The 8,120-nt window shown below is 50.0% G+C and overlaps 7 non-coding genes across 7 annotated transcripts; all 7 read right to left on the bottom strand.

Moving 5' to 3' along the window:
* Positions 1 to 985: 985 nt before the first annotated feature.
* On the bottom strand, positions 986 to 1,104 carry LOC124565884. Its single transcript, XR_006970663.1, has one exon. It is a non-coding gene; the product is annotated as a 5S ribosomal RNA (ribosomal RNA).
* A 1,035-nt stretch (positions 1,105 to 2,139) lies between these two features.
* On the bottom strand, positions 2,140 to 2,258 carry LOC124565898. The gene has a single exon (XR_006970676.1). It is a non-coding gene; the product is annotated as a 5S ribosomal RNA (ribosomal RNA).
* A 1,029-nt stretch (positions 2,259 to 3,287) lies between these two features.
* Positions 3,288 to 3,406, bottom strand: LOC124565887. Its single transcript, XR_006970666.1, has one exon. It is a non-coding gene; the product is annotated as a 5S ribosomal RNA (ribosomal RNA).
* A 1,033-nt stretch (positions 3,407 to 4,439) lies between these two features.
* Positions 4,440 to 4,558, bottom strand: LOC124565883. The gene has a single exon (XR_006970662.1). It is a non-coding gene; the product is annotated as a 5S ribosomal RNA (ribosomal RNA).
* A 1,033-nt stretch (positions 4,559 to 5,591) lies between these two features.
* LOC124565882 lies at positions 5,592 to 5,710 on the bottom strand. The gene has a single exon (XR_006970661.1). It is a non-coding gene; the product is annotated as a 5S ribosomal RNA (ribosomal RNA).
* Positions 5,711 to 6,744: 1,034 nt separating this feature from the next.
* LOC124565881 lies at positions 6,745 to 6,863 on the bottom strand. The gene has a single exon (XR_006970660.1). It is a non-coding gene; the product is annotated as a 5S ribosomal RNA (ribosomal RNA).
* Positions 6,864 to 7,897: 1,034 nt separating this feature from the next.
* LOC124565880 lies at positions 7,898 to 8,016 on the bottom strand. The gene has a single exon (XR_006970659.1). It is a non-coding gene; the product is annotated as a 5S ribosomal RNA (ribosomal RNA).
* Positions 8,017 to 8,120: the final 104 nt, after the last annotated feature.

The following is an 8,120-nucleotide window of genomic DNA, read 5'->3' as shown; positions in this document are numbered from 1 at the left end:
CAACACACACAAAATCATACTTTTCGGTCGAAAGCAGCCGCATTCTTTTTTATTGACAATTCGTCACGTTAGCGCGAACGCATTCCTGAGTTCCAAAACTTATGAGCCGGAAGGACGCGCTTCGTGTATTTTTGTTGTTGTTGTGAGATTTATAAATTTATTTATTAACATTACACCGTTACAAGCTAACAACTTTACAACATAAAACACGAACAGAATTGCAATTGTAAGCACTTCCTTCCGCAATCCGACGTGCCAGCAGAGCGACTGCCGAATTAGCGGGCGCGCCGCCGTGTGTGTGAGACGCGCAGCTTCTCGTTGCACCTCCTGTCATCCGCTTGGCGCGTGCAGCCTTCGACACTCGCGGAAGACGCATCTTGTCCCTGGTGTCCAGCGCAGGAGGGCTGGCGCGCGGCCGACCGGCGTATGGCCTGTGCGGGGTGTGGCAGAGTGTTGTTGGAGGGCGCCACTGCTGGCGATGTGAGCTTCTTCGCCTCGCCTCGCCTCGCCTCGCCTCGCCTCAGACGAGGTGTTTGCGTAATTTGCAGTGCATTCGCACCATTCCTGTCCCTGTCCCCGTCCCGACTTGTCCCGACTTTGCTCGACTGCCGCTCGCTGCCGCTCGGGTCGTGGCCCATATAACAGCGCAAGCACAAGAAACGTCTGCAGGAGATGAGGAGACGAGACGAGACGACTAAAGAATAAATTTATAATTACATATCGAAGTGGGAATTGTACACCGCTACACAACAACAGGCGCTGACGTATTTCAGAACATATCTGCCGATTCGTACTGTTTTGTCGTTTTCAAAGACTTCCTGGCGAACTTGGTTAGCACAATCTCCCTCAAACTGAGATATTTACTGCAATTTCGCACCTTATGGTCATTACAGTAGATTAAAATGCTTAAGCAAGAATCTTTGTCACAACAGAACGGTGGTATGGAAAGAAGGCGGTATAAAAAAAAAAAAAGTAAATGAAAGGGAGCCAACAGCACGTGGTGTTCCCAGGTGGTCACCCATCCAAGTACTAACCACGCCCGATGTTGCTTAACTTCGGTTATCGGACGAGAACCGGTGTACTCAACATGGTATGGCCGTTGGCGCCCATATAATGTAGGCGCATGGCAGAATTCGCATTCGGTTCTTATCCCAACACACACAAAATCATACTTTTCGGTCGAAAGCAGCCGCATTCTTTTTTATTGACAATTCGTCACGTTAGCGCGAACGCATTCCTGAGTTCCAAAACTTATGAGCCGGAAGGACGCGCTTCGTGTATTTTTGTTGTTGTTGTGAGATTTATAAATTTATTTATTAACATTACACCGTTACAAGCTAACAACTTTACAACATAAAACACGAACAGAATTGCAATTGTAAGCACTTCCTTCCGCAATCCGACGTGCCAGCAGAGCGACTGCCGAATTAGCGGGCGCGCCGCCGTGTGTGTGAGACGCGCAGCTTCTCGTTGCACCTCCTGTCATCCGCTTGGCGCGTGCAGCCTTCGACACTCGCGGAAGACGCATCTTGTCCCTGGTGTCCAGCGCAGGAGGGCTGGCGCGCGGCCGACCGGCGTATGGCCTGTGCGGGGTGTGGCAGAGTGTTGTTGGAGGGCGCCACTGCTGGCGATGTGAGCTTCTTCGCCTCGCCTCGCCTCGCCTCGCCTCGCCTCAGACGAGGTGTTTGCGTAATTTGCAGTGCATTCGCACCATTCCTGTCCCTGTCCCCGTCCCGACTTGTCCCGACTTTGCTCGACTGCCGCTCGCTGCCGCTCGGGTCGTGGCCCATATAACAGCGCAAGCACAAGAAACGTCTGCAGGAGATGAGGAGACGAGACGAGACGACTAAAGAATAAATTTATAATTACATATCGAAGTGGGAATTGTACACCGCTACACAACAACAGGCGCTGACGTATTTCAGAACATATCTGCCGATTCGTACTGTTTTGTCGTTTTCAAAGACTTCCTGGCGAACTTGGTTAGCACAATCTCCCTCAAACTGAGATATTTACTGCAATTTCGCACCTTATGGTCATTACAGTAGATTAAAATGCTTAAGCAAGAATCTTTGTCACAACAGAACGGTGGTATGGAAAGAAGGCGGTATAAAAAAAAAAAAAAAGTAAATGAAAGGGAGCCAACAGCACGTGGTGTTCCAGGTGGTCACCCATCCAAGTACTAACCACGCCCGATGTTGCCTTAACTTCGGTTATCGGACGAGAACCGGTGTACTCAACATGGTATGGCCGTTGGCGCCCATATAATGTAGGCGCATGGCAGAATTCGCATTCGGTTCTTATCCCAACACACACAAAATCATACTTTTCGGTCGAAAGCAGCCGCATTCTTTTTTATTGACAATTCGTCACGTTAGCGCGAACGCATTCCTGAGTTCCAAAACTTATGAGCCGGAAGGACGCGCTTCGTGTATTTTTGTTGTTGTTGTGAGATTTATAAATTTATTTATTAACATTACACCGTTACAAGCTAACAACTTTACAACATAAAACACGAACAGAATTGCAATTGTAAGCACTTCCTTCCGCAATCCGACGTGCCAGCAGAGCGACTGCCGAATTAGCGGGCGCGCCGCCGTGTGTGTGAGACGCGCAGCTTCTCGTTGCACCTCCTGTCATCCGCTTGGCGCGTGCAGCCTTCGACACTCGCGGAAGACGCATCTTGTCCCTGGTGTCCAGCGCAGGAGGGCTGGCGCGCGGCCGACCGGCGTATGGCCTGTGCGGGGTGTGGCAGAGTGTTGTTGGAGGGCGCCACTGCTGGCGATGTGAGCTTCTTCGCCTCGCCTCGCCTCGCCTCGCCTCAGACGAGGTGTTTGCGTAATTTGCAGTGCATTCGCACCATTCCTGTCCCTGTCCCCGTCCCGACTTGTCCCGACTTTGCTCGACTGCCGCTCGCTGCCGCTCGGGTCGTGGCCCATATAACAGCGCAAGCACAAGAAACGTCTGCAGGAGATGAGGAGACGAGACGAGACGACTAAAGAATAAATTTATAATTACATATCGAAGTGGGAATTGTACACCGCTACACAACAACAGGCGCTGACGTATTTCAGAACATATCTGCCGATTCGTACTGTTTTGTCGTTTTCAAAGACTTCCTGGCGAACTTGGTTAGCACAATCTCCCTCAAACTGAGATATTTACTGCAATTTCGCACCTTATGGTCATTACAGTAGATTAAAATGCTTAAGCAAGAATCTTTGTCACAACAGAACGGTGGTATGGAAAGAAGGCGGTATAAAAAAAAAAAAAAGTAAATGAAAGGGAGCCAACAGCACGTGGTGTTCCCAGGTGGTCACCCATCCAAGTACTAACCACGCCCGATGTCGCTTAACTTCGGTTATCGGACGAGAACCGGTGTACTCAACATGGTATGGCCGTTGGCGCCATATAATGTAGGCGCATGGCAGAATTCGCATTCGGTTCTTATCCCAACACACACAAAATCATACTTTTCGGTCGAAAGCAGCCGCATTCTTTTTTATTGACAATTCGTCACGTTAGCGCGAACGCATTCCTGAGTTCCAAAACTTATGAGCCGGAAGGACGCGCTTCGTGTATTTTTGTTGTTGTTGTGAGATTTATAAATTTATTTATTAACATTACACCGTTACAAGCTAACAACTTTACAACATAAAACACGAACAGAATTGCAATTGTAAGCACTTCCTTCCGCAATCCGACGTGCCAGCAGAGCGACTGCCGAATTAGCGGGCGCGCCGCCGTGTGTGTGAGACGCGCAGCTTCTCGTTGCACCTCCTGTCATCCGCTTGGCGCGTGCAGCCTTCGACACTCGCGGAAGACGCATCTTGTCCCTGGTGTCCAGCGCAGGAGGGCTGGCGCGCGGCCGACCGGCGTATGGCCTGTGCGGGGTGTGGCAGAGTGTTGTTGGAGGGCGCCACTGCTGGCGATGTGAGCTTCTTCGCCTCGCCTCGCCTCGCCTCGCCTCGCCTCAGACGAGGTGTTTGCGTAATTTGCAGTGCATTCGCACCATTCCTGTCCCTGTCCCCGTCCCGACTTGTCCCGACTTTGCTCGACTGCCGCTCGCTGCCGCTCGGGTCGTGGCCCATATAACAGCGCAAGCACAAGAAACGTCTGCAGGAGATGAGGAGACGAGACGAGACGACTAAAGAATAAATTTATAATTACATATCGAAGTGGGAATTGTACACCGCTACACAACAACAGGCGCTGACGTATTTCAGAACATATCTGCCGATTCGTACTGTTTTGTCGTTTTCAAAGACTTCCTGGCGAACTTGGTTAGCACAATCTCCCTCAAACTGAGATATTTACTGCAATTTCGCACCTTATGGTCATTACAGTAGATTAAAATGCTTAAGCAAGAATCTTTGTCACAACAGAACGGTGGTATGGAAAGAAGGCGGTATAAAAAAAAAAAAAAGTAAATGAAAGGGAGCCAACAGCACGTGGTGTTCCCAGGTGGTCACCCATCCAAGTACTAACCACGCCCGATGTTGCTTAACTTCGGTTATCGGACGAGAACCGGTGTACTCAACATGGTATGGCCGTTGGCGCCCATATAATGTAGGCGCATGGCAGAATTCGCATTCGGTTCTTATCCCAACACACACAAAATCATACTTTTCGGTCGAAAGCAGCCGCATTCTTTTTTATTGACAATTCGTCACGTTAGCGCGAACGCATTCCTGAGTTCCAAAACTTATGAGCCGGAAGGACGCGCTTCGTGTATTTTGTTGTTGTTGTGAGATTTATAAATTTATTTATTAACATTACACCGTTACAAGCTAACAACTTTACAACATAAAACACGAACAGAATTGCAATTGTAAGCACTTCCTTCCGCAATCCGACGTGCCAGCAGAGCGACTGCCGAATTAGCGGGCGCGCCGCCGTGTGTGTGAGACGCGCAGCTTCTCGTTGCACCTCCTGTCATCCGCTTGGCGCGTGCAGCCTTCGACACTCGCGGAAGACGCATCTTGTCCCTGGTGTCCAGCGCAGGAGGGCTGGCGCGCGGCCGACCGGCGTATGGCCTGTGCGGGGTGTGGCAGAGTGTTGTTGGAGGGCGCCACTGCTGGCGATGTGAGCTTCTTCGCCTCGCCTCGCCTCGCCTCGCCTCGCCTCAGACGAGGTGTTTGCGTAATTTGCAGTGCATTCGCACCATTCCTGTCCCTGTCCCCGTCCCGACTTGTCCCGACTTTGCTCGACTGCCGCTCGCTGCCGCTCGGGTCGTGGCCCATATAACAGCGCAAGCACAAGAAACGTCTGCAGGAGATGAGGAGACGAGACGAGACGACTAAAGAATAAATTTATAATTACATATCGAAGTGGGAATTGTACACCGCTACACAACAACAGGCGCTGACGTATTTCAGAACATATCTGCCGATTCGTACTGTTTTGTCGTTTTCAAAGACTTCCTGGCGAACTTGGTTAGCACAATCTCCCTCAAACTGAGATATTTACTGCAATTTCGCACCTTATGGTCATTACAGTAGATTAAAATGCTTAAGCAAGAATCTTTGTCACAACAGAACGGTGGTATGGAAAGAAGGCGGTATAAAAAAAAAAAAAAGTAAATGAAAGGGAGCCAACAGCACGTGGTGTTCCCAGGTGGTCACCCATCCAAGTACTAACCACGCCCGATGTTGCTTAACTTCGGTTATCGGACGAGAACCGGTGTACTCAACATGGTATGGCCGTTGGCGCCCATATAATGTAGGCGCATGGCAGAATTCGCATTCGGTTCTTATCCCAACACACACAAAATCATACTTTTCGGTCGAAAGCAGCCGCATTCTTTTTTATTGACAATTCGTCACGTTAGCGCGAACGCATTCCTGAGTTCCAAAACTTATGAGCCGGAAGGACGCGCTTCGTGTATTTTTGTTGTTGTTGTGAGATTTATAAATTTATTTATTAACATTACACCGTTACAAGCTAACAACTTTACAACATAAAACACGAACAGAATTGCAATTGTAAGCACTTCCTTCCGCAATCCGACGTGCCAGCAGAGCGACTGCCGAATTAGCGGGCGCGCCGCCGTGTGTGTGAGACGCGCAGCTTCTCGTTGCACCTCCTGTCATCCGCTTGGCGCGTGCAGCCTTCGACACTCGCGGAAGACGCATCTTGTCCCTGGTGTCCAGCGCAGGAGGGCTGGCGCGCGGCCGACCGGCGTATGGCCTGTGCGGGGTGTGGCAGAGTGTTGTTGGAGGGCGCCACTGCTGGCGATGTGAGCTTCTTCGCCTCGCCTCGCCTCGCCTCGCCTCGCCTCAGACGAGGTGTTTGCGTAATTTGCAGTGCATTCGCACCATTCCTGTCCCTGTCCCCGTCCCGACTTGTCCCGACTTTGCTCGACTGCCGCTCGCTGCCGCTCGGGTCGTGGCCCATATAACAGCGCAAGCACAAGAAACGTCTGCAGGAGATGAGGAGACGAGACGAGACGACTAAAGAATAAATTTATAATTACATATCGAAGTGGGAATTGTACACCGCTACACAACAACAGGCGCTGACGTATTTCAGAACATATCTGCCGATTCGTACTGTTTTGTCGTTTTCAAAGACTTCCTGGCGAACTTGGTTAGCACAATCTCCCTCAAACTGAGATATTTACTGCAATTTCGCACCTTATGGTCATTACAGTAGATTAAAATGCTTAAGCAAGAATCTTTGTCACAACAGAACGGTGGTATGGAAAGAAGGCGGTATAAAAAAAAAAAAAAGTAAATGAAAGGGAGCCAACAGCACGTGGTGTTCCCAGGTGGTCACCCATCCAAGTACTAACCACGCCCGATGTTGCTTAACTTCGGTTATCGGACGAGAACCGGTGTACTCAACATGGTATGGCCGTTGGCGCCCATATAATGTAGGCGCATGGCAGAATTCGCATTCGGTTCTTATCCCAACACACACAAAATCATACTTTTCGGTCGAAAGCAGCCGCATTCTTTTTTATTGACAATTCGTCACGTTAGCGCGAACGCATTCCTGAGTTCCAAAACTTATGAGCCGGAAGGACGCGCTTCGTGTATTTTTGTTGTTGTTGTGAGATTTATAAATTTATTTATTAACATTACACCGTTACAAGCTAACAACTTTACAACATAAAACACGAACAGAATTGCAATTGTAAGCACTTCCTTCCGCAATCCGACGTGCCAGCAGAGCGACTGCCGAATTAGCGGGCGCGCCGCCGTGTGTGTGAGACGCGCAGCTTCTCGTTGCACCTCCTGTCATCCGCTTGGCGCGTGCAGCCTTCGACACTCGCGGAAGACGCATCTTGTCCCTGGTGTCCAGCGCAGGAGGGCTGGCGCGCGGCCGACCGGCGTATGGCCTGTGCGGGGTGTGGCAGAGTGTTGTTGGAGGGCGCCACTGCTGGCGATGTGAGCTTCTTCGCCTCGCCTCGCCTCGCCTCGCCTCGCCTCAGACGAGGTGTTTGCGTAATTTGCAGTGCATTCGCACCATTCCTGTCCCTGTCCCCGTCCCGACTTGTCCCGACTTTGCTCGACTGCCGCTCGCTGCCGCTCGGGTCGTGGCCCATATAACAGCGCAAGCACAAGAAACGTCTGCAGGAGATGAGGAGACGAGACGAGACGACTAAAGAATAAATTTATAATTACATATCGAAGTGGGAATTGTACACCGCTACACAACAACAGGCGCTGACGTATTTCAGAACATATCTGCCGATTCGTACTGTTTTGTCGTTTTCAAAGACTTCCTGGCGAACTTGGTTAGCACAATCTCCCTCAAACTGAGATATTTACTGCAATTTCGCACCTTATGGTCATTACAGTAGATTAAAATGCTTAAGCAAGAATCTTTGTCACAACAGAACGGTGGTATGGAAAGAAGGCGGTATAAAAAAAAAAAAAAGTAAATGAAAGGGAGCCAACAGCACGTGGTGTTCCCAGGTGGTCACCCATCCAAGTACTAACCACGCCCGATGTTGCTTAACTTCGGTTATCGGACGAGAACCGGTGTACTCAACATGGTATGGCCGTTGGCGCCCATATAATGTAGGCGCATGGCAGAATTCGCATTCGGTTCTTATCCCAACACACACAAAATCATACTTTTCGGTCGAAAGCAGCCGCATTCTTTTTTATTGA

This window comes from Schistocerca americana, unplaced genomic scaffold (assembly GCF_021461395.2).
Source record: "Schistocerca americana isolate TAMUIC-IGC-003095 unplaced genomic scaffold, iqSchAmer2.1 HiC_scaffold_1344, whole genome shotgun sequence".
NCBI classification, from domain to species: Eukaryota; Metazoa; Arthropoda; class Insecta; order Orthoptera; family Acrididae; genus Schistocerca; species Schistocerca americana.
Note: the sequence above shows the minus strand (reverse complement) of the source record. Positions and strands in the feature narration are given on the sequence as shown.